Genomic DNA, 18,354 nt, shown 5'->3' on the forward strand with positions numbered 1-18,354 from the left:
CTCCCCTGTCATGGTTGAAGATTCGAAACCCTTCAATACTGAGCTGCCAGTCCTTCCCTTCCCTCAACCGTGTCTCTGTGATAGCAATAATATATTCTCAACTGTTAATCAACGCTCTCAGTTCATCTGCCTTAGTCGCAGGAATCCTGGTGGTAAAATAGATGCAATCCAGTATTCGCTTATGTCTTAACAGTTCGATATTAGCTCTGCCTTCCAGACTAAATTAGTTTCACATCAATATTTGACTGTGCATCACAGCCTACTGTACATCCGCTCTGTATCCCATCACCTTCCCAAATTAGTTTAACTCCACCCCCCACTCCCCACCCCCACCCCACCCAACAGCACCAACAATCCTCACAGCAAGGATATTGGTCCCGTTCCAGTTCAGTTGCAACCTGTCCAACCTGCACAGGTCCCAGAAACAGACCCAGTGATCCCAGGAAGAGGAAGCCCTCCCTCCTGCACCATCTGTTAAGCCACGCAATCATCTGTTGTACACTGCTATTCCTGTACTCACTAGCACGTGGCACCAGGAGTAATGCAGAGATTGCAACCTTTGAGGTCCTGCTTTTTAATCTGCTACCTAGCTCACTATATTCTTGTTGCAGAACCTCATCCCTCTTTCTCCTTATGTCGTTGGTACCAATGTGAACCACGAGCTCTGACTGTTCACCATCCCACTTCAGAATATCCTGCAGCTGCTCCGTGGCATCCTTGACCCTAGCACCAGGGAGGCAACATACCATCCTGGAGTCAAGTTTGCGGCCGCAGAAACGCCTGTCTGAACCACTTACGATAGATTCCCCTATCACTATAGCTCTCCTGTACCTTTTCATCCCCTCCTGTGCAGCTGAGCCACCCGTTATGCCACAGACGTGGCTCTTGCTGCATTCACCTGAGTAACTATTTCCCCCAATAGTATCCAAAGTGGAAAATCTATTAGATAGGGAGATGGACTCAGGGGACGTCTGCACTGCCTACCTAGTTCTTCTACTCTACCTGGCGGTCACCCATTCCCTTCCTGCCACAGCAGTCTTTACCTGCGTTGTTACCACCTCCCTGTACCTGCTTTCCACGACTATCTCAGCCTTGCGGATGCTTCACAGTGTCCTAAGCCGCCGCTCCAGATCCGAAACGCAGATTGAGAGTAACTGCAGCTGGAGACACTTCCTGCACACGTGTTCGCCCTGTACACTGGAAGTGTCCCTGACTTTCCACATTGCACAAGAGGAGCACTCCACGCTGACGAGTTGCCCTGTCATGACTTACCCTTGAATGTACTCCCTTAAATCACCCAAAACATGAGATTTTTTTTGCATACCTACTGCATGTAAAAAGAAAGTACACCTTTCTCTTTACATTGGTTACTTACCCAGCTATTTAGAGTTATTCCTCAACAGCAGTTACTCATTAACCAATCAGCTTACAACTATCCCGTGATGTCAATATTGACTTTTTTTTTGCGTTGCTGTATGGTTTTCGAGAATTGTATTACTTTGAAGGGCTGTATTAGATTGAGTGTCGAAAATAGTTTGTGGGTCCGCATTAGATTGAGAGCATGTATTAGTTTGAGGGCATGTTTTAGTTTGATGGGCTGTATTAGTTTGGGGTCTGTATTGGTTTGAGGTACTGTATTAGTGCAGGGGGTTGTGGTATTTGAAGCTGCTGTGTTAATTAGGGCGGCACAGTGGCGCAGTGGTTCGCACCGCAGCCTCACAGCTCCAGCGACCCGGGTTCAATTCCAGGTACTGCCTGTGTGGAGTTTTCAAGTTTTCCCTGTGCCTGCGTGGGTTTCCTCCGGGTGCTCCGGTTTCCTCCCACATGCCAAAGACTTGCAGGTTGATAGATAAATTGGCCATTAGCAATTGCTCCTAGCATAGGTAGATGGTAGGGAAATATAGGGACAGGTGGGGATGTTTGGTAGGAATATGGGATTAGTGTCGGCTGAGAATAAATGGGTGGTTGATGGTCGGCACAGACACGGTGGGCCGAAGGGCCTGTTTCAGTGCTGTATCTCTAAACTAAACTAATTTGATGTGTTGTATTAGCTTGAGGTACTGCATTCGTTTGAGCGCCTGTATTCATTTGAGGGACTGTTTCCAATTCCACCAGCCTTTTAGCAGCAAGTTCCAGGTCATTACCATTACGCTGCACAAAACCGTGTTACCTCATAGTCGTCCTGTCTCTTTTGCCAAAGCGTTCAATCTGTCTCCCCCAGTCCTACACCATTTGTTAATTGAAACTGTTTTTCCTGTCAAACTTATCTAAGCCTGTTCTAATTTTGTCCACTTCTATTAAAACACTCCTCAATCTCCTGTATTATAAGAAGAACAAACCGAGACTTTCTAACATAAGCTTATAACTAAAATTGGGAACTTGTTCGGCCTATGTTCCAGGAAGAAGCAGGTTGAAATTCAAGCCATCCTGGTGCAGATCGAGGTGTAGAGAGATTGGACGTCCATTGTGAAAAGATTGCGTTTCGGAACAGGAAACTGGAAATTGTCCAAATGGTGTCAGTCATCAGAAGTGTCACGGATGTAGGTGCGAAGAGACAGGTCAAGCGGGGAACGATAGGATCAAGATAGCAAAAATAGGCTCAGTGGGCAGGAGCAGGTTAGAACGATGGGTCATGTTTATGTATTTTAGAAAGGAGGCAGAAGTGGGCTCTCCAGGGTTGCGGGACTATGAGGTTGGAAGCTGTATAGGGAAGATCTCCAGAGCAGATGAGGTCAGTGACAGTTCTGTGTGGTAGGGTCAGGGTCTAGGGTTTTCTCGGAAGAATGCATCTGGGAGTTGGCGCTCAGCCTCTGCAAGGTAGAGGTCGGCACGTCAGGCAACAACAGCATCACCTTTGTCTGGTTTGATCACAATGTTGGGGTTAGACCTGAAAGAAAGGAGTGCAGCAATTTCAGAAGGAGACAGGTTAGAGTAAGTGAGTGGAAAAGAGAAATTGAGATGGCCAATGTCGCGTGGAAAAAATTCAATGAAAAGATCCATTGTGGGTAAGAGGCCAATGGGAGGGGTCCAGGTGGCGGGAGAATACTGGAGGCGGGGGACAGGGTTTGCCTTTCGGGGAGGACTCCTGGTCAAAGAAGTGACTGTCGAGGCGAAGGCATTGGAAGAAGTGCTCAACGTCATGAGGAGCACGAAATTCATTCAGGCGGGGCATAAGGGGATAAAACTGAGTCTGTTGCAGAGTACAGATCTTTCAGCATCAGAGACGGGAAGGTCAGCGGGTATAGTGAATACACGGCAAGGGTGCAAATCAGAAGTGAAGGGATCAGAGGGAAGTGATGGGGAAGAAGGATCTGGAGGGGCATTAGTCCCCATCATCTGCTGGATCTTGCAATCCTTAGCACCTCAAAGAAATATGCTTTTTGTACCTCTCTATAAATATGCCCTATCACCTTCAAAGATCGATGCACATTCACCCCTAGCTCCCGCTTTTCCTGCAGCCTGTTTAGAACTACATCATTAAGTATATGTTATCTCTCCATTTTTCATGTATCAACATGCATCACCTGCCACTTGTCAGCATTAAGTTCCATCTGCCACCTCTCTGCCCATTTTTCTCGTTTATGTATGCCCTGTTTCAGGCTGTTCATTTCATCCTACTGCTTGCCCGTCTCCAAGCTTAGCATCGTCAGAAGATTTTGAGATGTACTCTGTGTTCCAAGATCGAAGTAATTTTTATATCACAGACAAAAAAAAATAACTGGTGCCAGCGCTGACCCTCGGTGAACATCACTGTCTACCACCTTCCTGCCCAACAGCGACACTTTACTAAGTCTCGCCGTTTTCTCTTTTTAAGCCGTTTCTTTTTGTTTAATATCTTACTGGATACTGATCATCCTGTTTCATAAGCCTTATATTTAAACATGACTTTTAACTGTTGCCACATCAAATGTTTTCTTTTCATCAAAAAAACAACAACCAGCGCATTCCCTTCATCAACCTTCACTGTTATGTCATGGACACTTTCAATTAGATGATTCAATTATGATCAGCCTTGATGAAAACCATGCTGGCTATCCTTAAATAACTGAAACTTGTCAGTTGATATTTTCCCAGAGGACTATTTCTAAAACCTTACCGACCACTGTTGTTCTACTAACTGGCTTTTACTTTCTAGGACTGCCATTAGTCACTTTCTTGAATAAGGGACTTACATTTAGTACTTTACAATCTTCCGTCATCACACTTGTATCCAGCAATGACTGGAAGAGTATAACAACCTCGTCCGCTATCTCCGTCCCTATCATTTTTAATAACCAGGGATGCAAGCCATCCAGACGAAATGCCTTATGTACTATAAGCCAGCCTTTTTAGCACCTTTCCCGACCAGTTTTTGTGCCTGTCTCCACAATGTCTACTCACTCCACTTTCACTGATATTTTGTCAGCCTCCATTCCTCTGGTGAATACTGATAAAATGTAGTCATTAAGTGTTTGAGCTTTATCCTGCACCTCTAAGTATGTATTACCCTCTGTGTACCTAACAGGCTCCACTTCAACAACTCAACACTTTTACAACTCACTTAATAGTTACATGCCAGTGTAAGATCTTTGAGTTCCCATTTATTTTGGCTGCCATTCCATTTTCATATTCTCTCTTTACCAGTCTTATTTTCCTCCCCACTTCTCATCTCAACTTACCTTGAATGGCCTGGTTCTCATTTGAGTTAACCTGACATGCATCACGTGCCATGTTTTTTGATTGTTTCATCATCTATATCTCCTTCATCAACCGAGGAGACATGTTCTTGATTCCGCTACCTTTCACCCTTAGTGGGATATTCCGAACATGCAACTGAAGCAACGCTTCCTTCAATGTAACCTATTGTTCTGATGCAGATCTTCCTGCCAAACTTTGTTTCCATTCTTCCCAGCTGGATCCCTTCTCATTTGTTGAAATTGGTCCCCTTCCAATCAAGGCTCTTTACATTATTTTGTTCTTTGCTTTTCCGCATTACGAGTCGAAAATCTACAATATGATGATCACTGTTGCCCAAGTATTTCTACATAGACGCCGGGTCCACTTGGGCCAGCTCATTTCCCAGCACCAGAGTTCACAATGCCTCTTATATAGTGGGCTGAGAACTGGAGAATTGTAGCTATGAGGATAGGCTGGGGTTGTTCTCCTTGTAACAGAGAAGGCTGAGGGGAGAATTGATTGAAATAAACAAAATTTGAGGGTCCTGGATAGAGTGGGGGTGAAGGGTCCATTCACCTTAGCAGAGAGGTCAGTGACGAGGGGGCATAGATTTAAAGTGATAGGTAGAAAAATTAGAGGGGCGATGAGGAAAATCTTTTTCACACAGAGGGTGGTGATGGTCTGGAAATCATTGGCAGAAAGGGTAGCTGAGGCAATAATAAAAGCAAAAAAGTGCGGATGAGTTACCCTCTCCTCTCACCATCTCTATTTGAATATGTCCCTCTCTCACTGCAGTTACAGTCCCCCTCTCACCATATCCATCTGCTTGTGACCCTCGCTCATTGCAGTTACTGTCCCCCTCACCATCTCCATCTCTAGTGTCCCCGTCTCACTGCAGTTAGTGCCCCTTTTACTATCTCCATCTGCTAGTTTCCTGTCTCACTATAGTTACTGCCCTCCTCTCACCATCAGCATTTGTTGGTGTCCCTGTCTCACTGCAGTTACTTCCTCCCTCCCACCATCTCGATGTGCTGTTGTCCCAGTCTCACTGCAGTTACTCCCTCCACTCACCATCGCCATCTACTGGTTCCATCTCTCAATGCATGTAATGCACCCACCCCCGCCACGCTCACCATCTCTATCTGCTGCTGTCGCTTTCTCACTGCAGCTACGCCCCTTCACCATCTCACAATGACTGTTATTTGCAGCTTTGTCCATTTTGCTGTCGGTATAGAGTGGATTTAGTTGAAGTTCAGCTGAGCTTTTCAGTGATGAGTTTCTTGAGAAACAATTCATGAATCTTTTGCACAACTCTCGGCTCAATAGGTCAGATTCTCAATAAAATAGAATCTATAATCAGATGTGAAAACATTTCAGAGATCACTGCTGTGTATATAACATGTACTTTCTGTTCTGTGGGGCGTGTAGGGAATGGAATATGAAATGGGATTCAGTTCCAGTGTTTGAAACCCTTCAGTGTTCCTATGATTTCACTACCTTCGCAATGAGATTGAGAAGGTACTTCACCGCCTTCTTCAGTTCCTGTCTGAATTTAGTCTGGGTCACTGCGTAAATACACGTGTTGCTGCAGGAACTGAGAAGCTGCAGCATTCTTGATGTGTGCTCTGTGGCATACTGAGCGTCAGTGTAGGAATGATGCTGAATATCTGAAATACGACTGTAAAAGGTAAACACAACCCGGGTCATCCATAGCATTATAAAACAGCTGGATATACTGAACAGCAAAATAATAGATTTTTTCCGATTCTCCATCTCTGGGTCCTTGTGATTCTGTCCATTGATGTGGCCCCGGAATCCCCGGCGGACTTTACTGGAGAATAAAATACGTCTGACCATCAGAACATTAAGCAGCAAAATCAGAAAGACAGGAGCACAAGGGGTTAAAATACGGTGAAACAATTGATATGCCCCCCATGTGGGGGAAGTATAGAAGCTCGGTTTATAAACACAACCCATGGCAACATTATCAATAATGTAATGTTGTTCATATGCAAAGTACCAGGGGAGATACTCTGAACAGCCCTGTACACTCAGTGTTCCGACAACCACAGCCGCCATTTGCTTGGTGCAATATTTTGTTTTCAGCTTCTCACAGCAAATGGCCACAAAGCGATCAATGGTGAAAGTTACTGTGAGCCAGACAGAAGCAACTGTGGCTGCAGAAAACAGAGCGATAATGAGAGAACACACAGGAGTAATTCTCAGGAATGAAGCTGGGAGAAAAAGTAAAGCAATCCAAATCAACATAGGTTGAGTGATAACGACCAGGAGATCAGCCACTGCCATTCCCACCAGGTAGATAGTGATACATTTGGAGAGACCGCACTTTCCTCGGGACAAGATCACAATCGCCACCAAGTTCACTGGAAGAAAGAGAAAAGGAAGCAGATAAATTATTGATCAGACCTGGAGCCAAAGCAGCAGTTTGACAGGATCTGGGGTGAAATCTTCAGCGTTGTTGTTGCATCGAACAGTGCAAACTGATTGACTGACCTGGGCTGCAGTGAAATGTTTGAAACACAATTATAAATGATGAATTGGGAAATTGATACAGAAAGTGAATAAAGTCGGCAACGGATCGACTGGAAGTACTAAGTGTGGATGCAGTGACAGTGGGGAAATGAGAAGAGCTTTACAGAAATGGAATGCAATGGGTTAAATGGGAATGTTTCTCCAGACTCTTGGTTGGGAAGGTTTGTGGAGAGCGGGATGTGCAGCAGGTTTGTTGCTCTGGGTTCAGGCAATTGGAAAAGGCTGAAAACTGCAGCGCTGAGTTTGAGTGTTCGGATCAGTCTTGATATGAAATGGCAGAGCAGACTCGAAGGGATGAATGGCCTCCGCCTGCTCAGATGTTTCTGTATTCCTATCAGATTGGACGGGGCAGCTGGAGGTAGAGCCAGTTAGTGAGATTGGGAGAGAGAGAAGGAAAGGACATGTTGTTGCTGGAGGGGAGACAGGAGCAGATGGTTTGGGAAATTGGATAAACTGAAGCAATGGATGAAGAGACTGAGGATACAATACAGTGAGAGAAGAGGTTGAGGTTCACAGGGAGAGCCTGCAGCAGAGTGTTATGGGAAATCCAATCTATAGATCCTGGTAATACAACTCAATTAATACATTCAAACAACAATCCTTGTGGTTATTGGTGTTGGAGAATACTTCATTCGTTATACAATATAGTCAATACATTTAATTTGTACAGGCCATTAAATTAAATTTAAATATATTTCGATATCAGCCTCACTTTTTATTGAATTCAGCTGTCACAGAGAATTTAAAGTGTAGTATTTAAATAATGAATCACTGTCAGAGAAGAACTGATTCTCTGATGTTTATTCATGCAGTAAATAAGGAATGGGAACATTCTACTAAACGATATGAGGACCTGACAGAAATAAACACAGAGGAATCAAGTCAACAGTAAAATGAACGCAATCTGACAACAGACAACTTCAACTCACAGTTTCTCTCACTAATTGTTCTGGATATTTCGCCATTTGTGATAGTGAATTATTCACACTGCGATGTTTTTCTCTTTCTCTTTACTTCTGCTTTTCCCTTTCTCTCAGTTTCTTTCTCCCTGCTCCTTTTCTCCTGCCCTATCTCTCTGGAGTACTCACACTCGACAAACTGTAACTCAATAGTACATTTCACATACGACTTATTGACAAAATTATGCGACTGCTTTCTGTTCAACATCCCCTTGTTCAATGATTCTAATCTCAGATTCAGTTTGTTGAATGGTGACACCTCTGCCCATGTATGGCTGTATTAGTTCAGTTGAGAAGAATTGAATTGAAGATCTAAAGGGCTCTGGTTCAATCCTGGGTTTCAGCAATTTCTATATTTTTAAAGGTATCTGAACATGCACCTGAATTGTTGTAACTGGCAATACTATGGACAAGGTGCTGGAAAGTGGGATTAGTTCATGCGGCAAATTCTTTCAGCCGACACGGACAGGAGGAAATGAATGGCCTCCTTCTGTGCTATTATTTTCCTATGGTTCGATGATTCTAATATTCTCAGAGTCTGTTTGTTCAATGGTGAAACCTCTGTGAATACTCTAATGTCTAAAGAACACCCAAGTCTCCACCTGTTCACCTACACTGTTCACTTCATCCACAATGCATGGAATAAACAGGATCGAACGGTTATTTGAGACAAACCTCACAGTCATTGACATTCCTTCTCCTGGAATTATAAAGTACACCGTTAGAATGAGTGATTGTTTAATTAATAAAACATCAACGTTTGCGTTGCAGTTGATAATCTGCAGGTAAATGCGAGACTCTTCATTCCAACTGATAGAGTTAATAAGATATCACATCAATACTTTCAATTTTCCAATATAGTGAAGACTCCACAGTGAAGCAGAAAAGAAGATGTGAAAGAGTCATCAGCAAACTCAGTTTAGTAGCCAGACCACTGAAGCATCGTCAGGCACAGACAGAATGAAATAATATTTTATAACAGTGATAACCAATAAATACATTGAAATATCAGTTAAATTGAACCATGTTTTGGGGGAGGGAGGACATGGTGCTGTCCCCTTGTAACACTGAGACCGTGAGATGTCTCATTATCAATCACCAGAAAAGAAAATTCACAAAAATATTCCAGGACTGATTGGTTCCACATCATGAAACTGTTAAAAGCTCCTGATGGTCTGATTATTGATCCTAACTGAGACACCAGATTCGAATGCAGTCAACATAGAACCATCCAGTAACAGTGCTAAGGTTTCTAAAACCAATGCCATCAAAGACATAATACAACTCCTCCAAGATTGAAGGAATAGACAATGAGGAGATTCCATCAGTAAATTGCTGGAAAAGAACAGCCAGCTGTGCAACAAACACACACTGAGAAATAATACCGAGTATGCAGCACAGTTAACACCGATTTAAATAATTAGCTTCTGAGATAGAGGCTTACTAGGAATTCCAATTGCTGCAAGTACAGGATAATAAATGCGTCGTATCTGATACATTAATGGATATCCCATTTCTGTGAGAAACTGAGTTCTGTTAGCCTGGAACTCACAACTCCAGCAGGCACTCTGAACTGATTCATTCCAATGGGTCCTGACTTATACAGGGGATAAGTCTGCACTGACACAATAATATCCCTGATCATTGCTGTTATTTACACTCACCTGAACAAACATATTGCATCAGCAGCTTTGATTCTGATGTAAATAATGTGGTTGATAAAACATAATAATTTCAGTGTCAATTGCATTTTGTTAATAAGATCTCTCTCAGGGATAAACCTGAAATCTGTACTCAACTGGACGGATGCTACAATTATGAGTGACGTCATTTAATTTTTGCATATTATTGCAGTGACCTTTTCACCCCTGGCGTTTGTATTGTCAATGTAATTGATCTGTCTGCAGTGGACACTGAATCCTGGGACAGAAGCAATCCCGTTTCACTCTGTTCCTGCCTTTTCCAAGTTAAAATGCTAACTTTAACTCTTTGATTCGGTAGCCCGTTCAGGGTTGCAGTCTAGGAACTATTGTGGGTGATATTAGAGGGCAGACACTGTGCACGCCCATTGGAGAGGCAGTCACGTAATGGTAATATCAACGGGCTAGTAATCCGAAGACCCAAACTAATGGTCTGGTGACTGGGGTTCAAATCCTATCATGGCAACTGCTGGAATTTAAATTCAATTAACTAACAGAAGTCTGCAATTGAAAGTTTCTCTCTGTAATGGTGCAATGAAACTATCGTTGATAGCTGTAAAAATACATTTGCTTCGCCAATTCGTTTCAGGGAAGGAAATCTGCCATCCTTACCTGGTCTGGCCTAAATGTGGCGACAACCCCAGAGCAATGTAGCTGACTCGTAACTGTCCTCTGAAACGACCCTGCAAGCTGACAAGGACAACAGATGATGAACTTGCCAGCAGAGCTCACATCACATGAAAGAATAAAAGAAAATCTTCTCTCTGCAATTTCACTCAGATATTTGCCTGCTTGTTCTACAGTGGTTATTGGCTCTGGTATAATTAGAACTTGTCAACTCCTGACTCCTTTTCTCCAGTTCACTGCTTTCAGGACGCCCAAATACCACCGTCTCTCCATGTCCAACCTTCACCAAGTCCAACTCACCCAACACCTTCAGCTTAACAGACTTGCATTGACGCCCCGTCCTCTCAGTCCTTAAATTTGTAATTTTTAATATTTGGTTAAAAATCTTCCATGTCCTTACCACTCCTCATCTCAAGCCACTTCTCCAAACATACAGCAAACGCCTCCGCAATCTCCACTTATCTGTCACGTTGGTGTCTTTCAGTGGGGCGGTCTCTGAGTGGTTCCAATGTTATTGATTTAATTGTAACAAGAGCGTATCCAGCAATGGCCTCTCTTCCCACACCAGCACTACTACCTCGGGAGTCCGGGAACTTTACATCTTTCTCCCTCCTCTCCCTTATCTACACACTGCCAGTTAGCGTCATCATCTACAGATATGGGGTCAGCTTCCACATGTGTGTTGACAACACCCAGCTCCAGTTCTCCATCATCTCTCTTGCCCCTCCACTGCCTCTCTGTTATCTGACTCTAACAGTCTCTTCCCCATGTGATGCAGTTTCCTCTAATTAAACATGGGGCAGAACGAAGCCTCTACCTTTGGCTCCAGCACAAAGTCCACACTCTTGTCATTGATTCCATCGCCATTCATAGCTGTTGCATCAGGCTGAATATGATGTTGTGTAAAATATGATCCCTAAGCAGCCCTGACCTGAACTTCTGACCTCATGTTGTCTCCATCAAAAATGACGCCTCCTTCCACCTCCATGACATTTCTGGCCTCTGCCCCTGACTCAGCCCATTCGGTACCGAAAACACTCAATCACTCATCAGTGTAAAATTATTAGGTTGCTTAAAGCTACTAACCAGAATACTCATTGTGAAAATCTGATTATTTTAACCTAACAGGTGAATTAATATTATAAGCTAAGATTTAGCGTTATTCGAACTCTTCTCTGCAGTGTCTTAAAGTTGGAAAACACAGATAGATGTGCACAACATAGACAAGATGCCAAGGTAGAGGGTTTCTGGGAAATTACGTCAAGTTTTAAAATGTTTTCTTGCGGCAAACAAGTGATACCTTGAGATCAGCCAGTGAAAAACAGCTTCTGTGCAGAATTGTCTTGGACTGAGATAAGGAAGCACAAAATGTAAAAGCATTGAGATAAAGTACTCAACATAAAGCGATACTACCTGTGTAAATTCGAAAGGTCAGCAACCATCGCAAAATGCTCCTTGGTTGGCTAAGAAAGGCATCTTTTCATACTAAGTTAATCACTGATAGGGAGAAGTGTGGGCTAACTAGAAAGCTGCCAACATAAAATAAGCCCTGTCTTTGATACTGTCCGAAGTTAATTTTCAAAGAACTACGTTACAGAACCAGTGACTCTGAGAATCTCTCTCTCTCTCTCTCTCTCTTTCTCTCTCTCTCTCTCTCTCTCTCTCTCTCTCTCTCTCTCTCTCTCTCTCTCTCTCTCTCTCTCTCTCACTCACACACACACAGAAAAACACACTCAGAGACGCACATGTGCACAGACACAGACAGACATACACACATACACACATGTACACATATACATACTCCCACATAATCACACAGAAAAACACCCTCATAGGCAAACACACACAGAGACAAAACACACACAGGAAAAACCGACACAAACACACACACACCCACATGCACACACATACACGCACACAGATATGCACACAGATACACACAGCCACACAGAAACAGAGACGCACAACTATAAATACAGACAGATTCAGAGGCAGGGAGAAAAAGAGACAGAGAGAGAGGGAAAAACAGAGATTGAGAGCGAGACAGAGATAGAGGGAGACATAGAGGGAGAGACTGAGAGGGAGAGATCGAGATATAGAGATTAGGGGGCAGGAGGGGGAGAGAGAATAGAACATAGAACAGAGAACATAGAACAGTACAGTGCAGTACAGGCCCTTCGTTCCACGATGTTGTGCCGAATCTTTAACCTACTCTAAGATCAAACTAACTACCTACCCTTCATTCCACTATCATCCATGTACATATCCAAGATTCGCTTAAATGCCCCTAATGTATCTGTTTCTACTACCACCGCTGGCAGCGCATTCCACGCACCCACCACTCTCTGTGTCAAGAACCTAGATCTCCCCGAAACCTTCCTCCAATCACCTTAAAATTATGCCCCCTGGTGATAGTCCTTTCCACCCTGGGAAAAAGTGTCTGGCTATCCACTCTATCTAAGCCTCTCATCTTCTTGTACCCCTCGATGAAGTCACCTCTCATCCTTCTTTGCTCCAATGAGAAAAGCCCTAGCTTCCTCAATCTTTCTTCGCAGGACATGCCCTCCAGTCCAGGCAGCATCCTGGAAAATCTCCTCTGCAACCTCTCTAAAGCTTCCACATCCTTCCTATATTGAGGCGACCAGAAATGAACACAATATTCCAAGTGTGGTCGAACCAGGGCCTTAGAGAGATGCAGAATAACCTCGCGGCTTTTTAACTCAATCCCCCTGTTAATGAAGGCCAACGCACCATACGCCTTCTTAACAACCATATCAACTTGGGTGGCAACTTTGAGCGTTCTATGGACATGGACCCCAAGATCCCTCTGTTCCTCCACACTACCAAGAATCCTGTCTTTAAGCCTGTATTCCGCATTCAAATTCGACCTTCCAAAATGAATCACTTCACACTTTTCTGGGTTGAACTCCATCTGTCACTTCTCAGCCCAGCTCTGCATACTGTCAATGTCCCGTTGCAAACTACGACAGCCTTCCAAACTATCCACAACTCCAGAAACCTTTGTGTTATCGGCAAACTTGCTAATCCAGCCTTCCACTTCCTGATCGAACTCATTTATAGAAATCACAAAGAGCAGAGGTCCCAAAACAGATCTTTGTGGAACACCACTGGTCAACGAGCTCCATGCTGAATACTTTCCAATCTACTACCACCCTCTGACTTCTATGGGCCACCCAATGTTGTATCCAGACAGCCAACTTTCCCTGAATCCCATGCCTAATAACTTTCTGAATGAGCCTACCATGGGGAACCTTATCAAACGCCTTGCTAAAATCCATATACACCACATCCACTTTCTCTTCCTTCATCAATGTGTTTTGTCACATCTTCAAAGAATTCAATAAGGCTTGTGAGGCATGACCTGCCCCTCACAAAGCCATGCTGACTGTCTCTAATCAAACCATGCTTTTCCAAATAATCATAAATCCTGCCTCTCAGAATCCTCTCCAATAATTTGCCCACTACCGACGTAAGACTGACTGGGCTATAATTCCCAGGGTTATCCCTATTCCCTATCTTGAACAAGGGAACAACATTTGCCAACCTCCAATCATTCGGTACAACTCCAGTGGACAGTGAAGACGCAAAGATCATCGCCAAAGGCGCAGCAATCTCTTCCCTCGCTTCCCGTAATATCCTTGGGTATATCCCGTCTGGCCCCGGGGATCTATCTGTCCTCATATCATTCAAAATGTACTGCACATCCTCCCTCTTAACCTCAACCTGTTCGAGCATATCAGCCTGTTGTACGCTGTCCTCACAAACCACAAGGTCCCTCTCACGAGTGAATACTGAAGCAAAGTATTCATTTAGGACGTCTCCTATCTCCTCCGACTCCAGGCACAAGTTCCCTCCACTATCCCTGATCGGCCCTACCCCCACTCAGGCCATCCTCTTGTTCCTCACATAAGTGTAGAACGCATTGGGATTTTCCTTAATCCTACCCGCCAAGACTTTTTCATGTCCCCTTCTAGCTCTCCTAAGTCCATTCTTCAGTTCCTTCCTGGCTGCCTTGTAACCCTCTGGAGCCCTCTCTGATCCTTGCTTCCTCAACCTTAAGTAAGCTTCTTTCTTCCTGTTGACTAGCTGTTCCACATCTCTTGTCATCCAAGGTTCCTTCACCCTACCATCCCTTCCCTGCCTCATCGGGACAAACCTATCCAGCAGTCGCAGCAAGTGCTCCCTAAGCAACCTCCACATATCCGTCGTGCATTTCCCTGAGAACATCTGTTCCCAATTTATGAAAAAGGGGGGCGGGGGGTGGAGGGGGAGTGAGTTTGATGGCGACAGATATGACAGGGAGGCAACCGAGGGATAATGAGACAAGCTGTAATATTAGTTACCAATCCCCAGTGTCTTTCCAGTCCTGTGTTGGTGTTCAGTGTGAACATTTTGAGCACGAGTGTTGGATCAATGTTTGATATTTTCAATCTTCAGTGATATTCTCAACCAGGGCTAGAGTTACAGATTCAAAATTAACCAAGAACTGTCTGAAAGCATTGCTCTCCTTGAAGAGAGAGATGGAGGGAGAGAGATACAGAAAAAGTACGACAGAGACTGAGGGGGATGGAGAGAGACAGAGAGAGAAAGGGAGGGAGACAGTCAGAGAGAGGGAGAGAGACAGAGAGCGAGGGAGAGACAGAGAGAGAGAGAGACAGAGAAATTGTGTGAGTGAGGAGGGACAGGGACAAATTAAAGGAGAAACGTTGCATCAAATAATGTTCAAAAAATATTAAAAATTTCAGGGACTCCACGCTGATAAATCTGGCCCCGCACAACAACTCAATTTGTAAGGAAACATTGGCGACAGCTGTCGCTCAGTGAGTAGTAATGTTGCCTCTGAATTATAAAGAGGGGGGAAATCCCTTGTCAAGTTTAAAATGGAGGAGAAAATGAGGTTCTGTTTAACTCTCATTCTTTAAATGCCATCAGCAGGACGTGCAGAGAGTGTGAGGAGATCATGAGACATTTTGGCAGCGGGGAGAAGATGTAAATGTACAAAGGGACATTGTTGTCCTCGTCAATAAGTCACTGAAAGCTAACATGCAGGTGAAGCAAGCATTTAAGAAGGCTAATGGCATACTAGCCTTTATTACAAGAGCGTTTGATTACAGGAGTCGTGAAGTCTTACTTCAATTGTGTAGAACCTTGGTTAGGCCGAACCTGGAATACTGTGTGCAGTTTTGGTCCCCTTACCTCCGGAAGGATATTATTGTCATAGAGGGAGTGCCTGGAACGTTCATCAGACCTGCTCCCGGGATGGCAGGACTGACCTATGAAGAAAGATTGTGAAAACTGGGCCTGTCTTCTCTGGAATTTTGAAGGCCATGAAGTGATCCATCGAAACCCACAAAATGCGTAAAGGGATAGAAAAAGTAGATGCAACTAAGATGATTCCCCTGGTTGAGGAGCCTCGAAGCAGGGGCGCAATTTCAAAAAATTGGGAAATCCAATTTGGACGGAGATGAGGAGAAATTTCTTTACAGAGACTGTTGTGAATCTTATCGTGAGACTGTGCCCCCGTGTTTTAAATTCCCCAGAGAGAGAGAGAGAGAGAGGGAAGGAGAAATATATAGAGGGAAAGAGAGAGAAGCGAGGGAGTGAGAGAGAAACAGAGGGAGAGAGAGAGACAGAGGCAGAGACAGAGACAGAGGGAGCGAGGTAGAGAGACAGAGACAGCGGGAGTGAGACAGAGATAAAGGGAGAGAAACAAAGAGGGAGGGAGTGACAGAGAGAGAGGGAGAGGGGGAGAGACAGGGAGAGATTACAGAAAATACATTACGTCAAATAAAGTTGACAAAAAAGATTTCAAGGGACTGTGCAGTGAAAAAGCAGGCTGCATACAACAACTAAGTTTGAAATAAAACAATGGAAACAATTGTAGCTTAGTGAGTAGTAATGTTGTCTCTGAATTATAAGGAGGGGGAAATCCCTTGTCATATTTAAAAGGAGGAGAAAATGAGGTTCTGTTCAATTCTCGTTCTTCAAAGGTCATCAGCGGGAAGTGCAGCAAGTGCTGGGAGCCCGTGAGAATCTCATGGACACATAGACACACACACACACACGGGAAAAAAACATACAGAAACACATACACAGAAAAACGCACCTACACGGTCATGAACAGATAAACACAGAGACACACACACATGGAAAAACACACACAGACAGATAGACAGACAGACACACTCAGACACACACACACAGAAAAACACAGACTCAGACGCACTCAGAAAACACACTCACGCACAGAAAAACACGCACAGACAAACACACACACAGGAAAGCACAGACACTCAGACGGACTAAGAAAAACATACACACTCAGACACATGCAGAAAAACAGAAACAGAAAAACACACACAGAGAAACACACACATACAGATGCACACACAGAACAACAAGCACACTCGGACGGACTGAGAAAAACATATGCACTCAGACACACACAGAAAAACACAAACAGTAAAACACACAGAGAAACACACACAGAAAACACAGATACTCAGATGGACTGAGAAAAACACACACACACACACGACACAGACAGAAAAACACAAACAAGAAAACACACAAAAAGACACATGCTCTCAGACAGACACACACACACACAGAAAAAGACAAATAGGATAAAACACACAGAGAAACACACACACTCAGATAAACCCACAGAAAAACTTTCTCAAAATCAGACACAAACACACACACAGAAAAACACACAGACACAAACAGAAAAAAAGCACACACGGACACATTCAGCCCATCAAGCCAACCTTGCCATTTAATAAGATCATGGTTTATCATCCACAAGTTAACATGCAGTTACAGCCATCAATTAGGAAGGTTAGTTGAGTGTTAACCTTCATTGCAAATACTTTAGAATACGAGAGGGAGAGAGACAGAGAGGTAGGGAGAGAGACACAGAGAGAAAAGGTGGGAGACAGTGACAAAGAAGGACCGAAAGAAAGAGAGACGGAGAGAGGGGGCTAGAGAAAGAAAGACAGAGAGACAGCGAGAGGGACAGGGAAATAGGGATTCCGAGAGTAGAAGAGAAGGGAAGAGGGAGAGATACAGAAAAAGATAGATTACCAGCAAGAGACGTTACCAGAGATCACCACTCTCTCCATGCCTCCAACTTCCGTCCTATTTGTTACTCTCTCCATCTATTTTCCCCCTCTGCCCCGATGGTTCATACTCCATGCTCTCTCTTGCATGTCTGTGTATGCTGGAGTGAAGAACTGAATCAAAGTATTATGTTTTAAATTTTCCCTTTCAATCTAACCTAATAAACTCTCTATCGGTGAACAGAGAGACCTTGGAGTCAATGCCCACTGATTCCTGTGGATAACAGGACAGGTGGATAAGGTGGTGACAACGGAATGCGGGACACTTTCATTTATTGGCTGATGTGCAGAAAATAAGAGCGGGGCGTTTTGCTGGAACTGTAAAAGAACACAGGTTAGACCACAGCTGGAGGATTGTGTACAGTTCTGACCATCACATTACAGGAAGGATGTGATGGCACTAGAGAGGGTACAGAGGAGATTTGCAGACGACGTTTCCGGGACTGGAGCATTTTTGCTATGTGGAGAGATTTGATCGGCTGGAATTGCTTTCTTTGGAACAGAGGAGACTTAATTGTAGATTTAATTGAGGCGTGTAAAATTATGTGCGACCTATGCAGAGTGGATAGGAAGGAGCCATTTCACTTAGCAGAGGAGCCAATAACTGGCGGCATAGATTTCAGGATTTCCATGACAAATATCATGAGGGTGTGATTTCTCCCACAGTGGAATAGCTTGCTGGATATTTACAATGGAGGGTATTCCTTCTGGATCATT

This window comes from Heterodontus francisci, unplaced genomic scaffold (genome assembly GCF_036365525.1).
Source record: "Heterodontus francisci isolate sHetFra1 unplaced genomic scaffold, sHetFra1.hap1 HAP1_SCAFFOLD_64, whole genome shotgun sequence".
In the NCBI taxonomy this organism is placed as follows: domain Eukaryota; kingdom Metazoa; phylum Chordata; class Chondrichthyes; order Heterodontiformes; family Heterodontidae; genus Heterodontus; species Heterodontus francisci.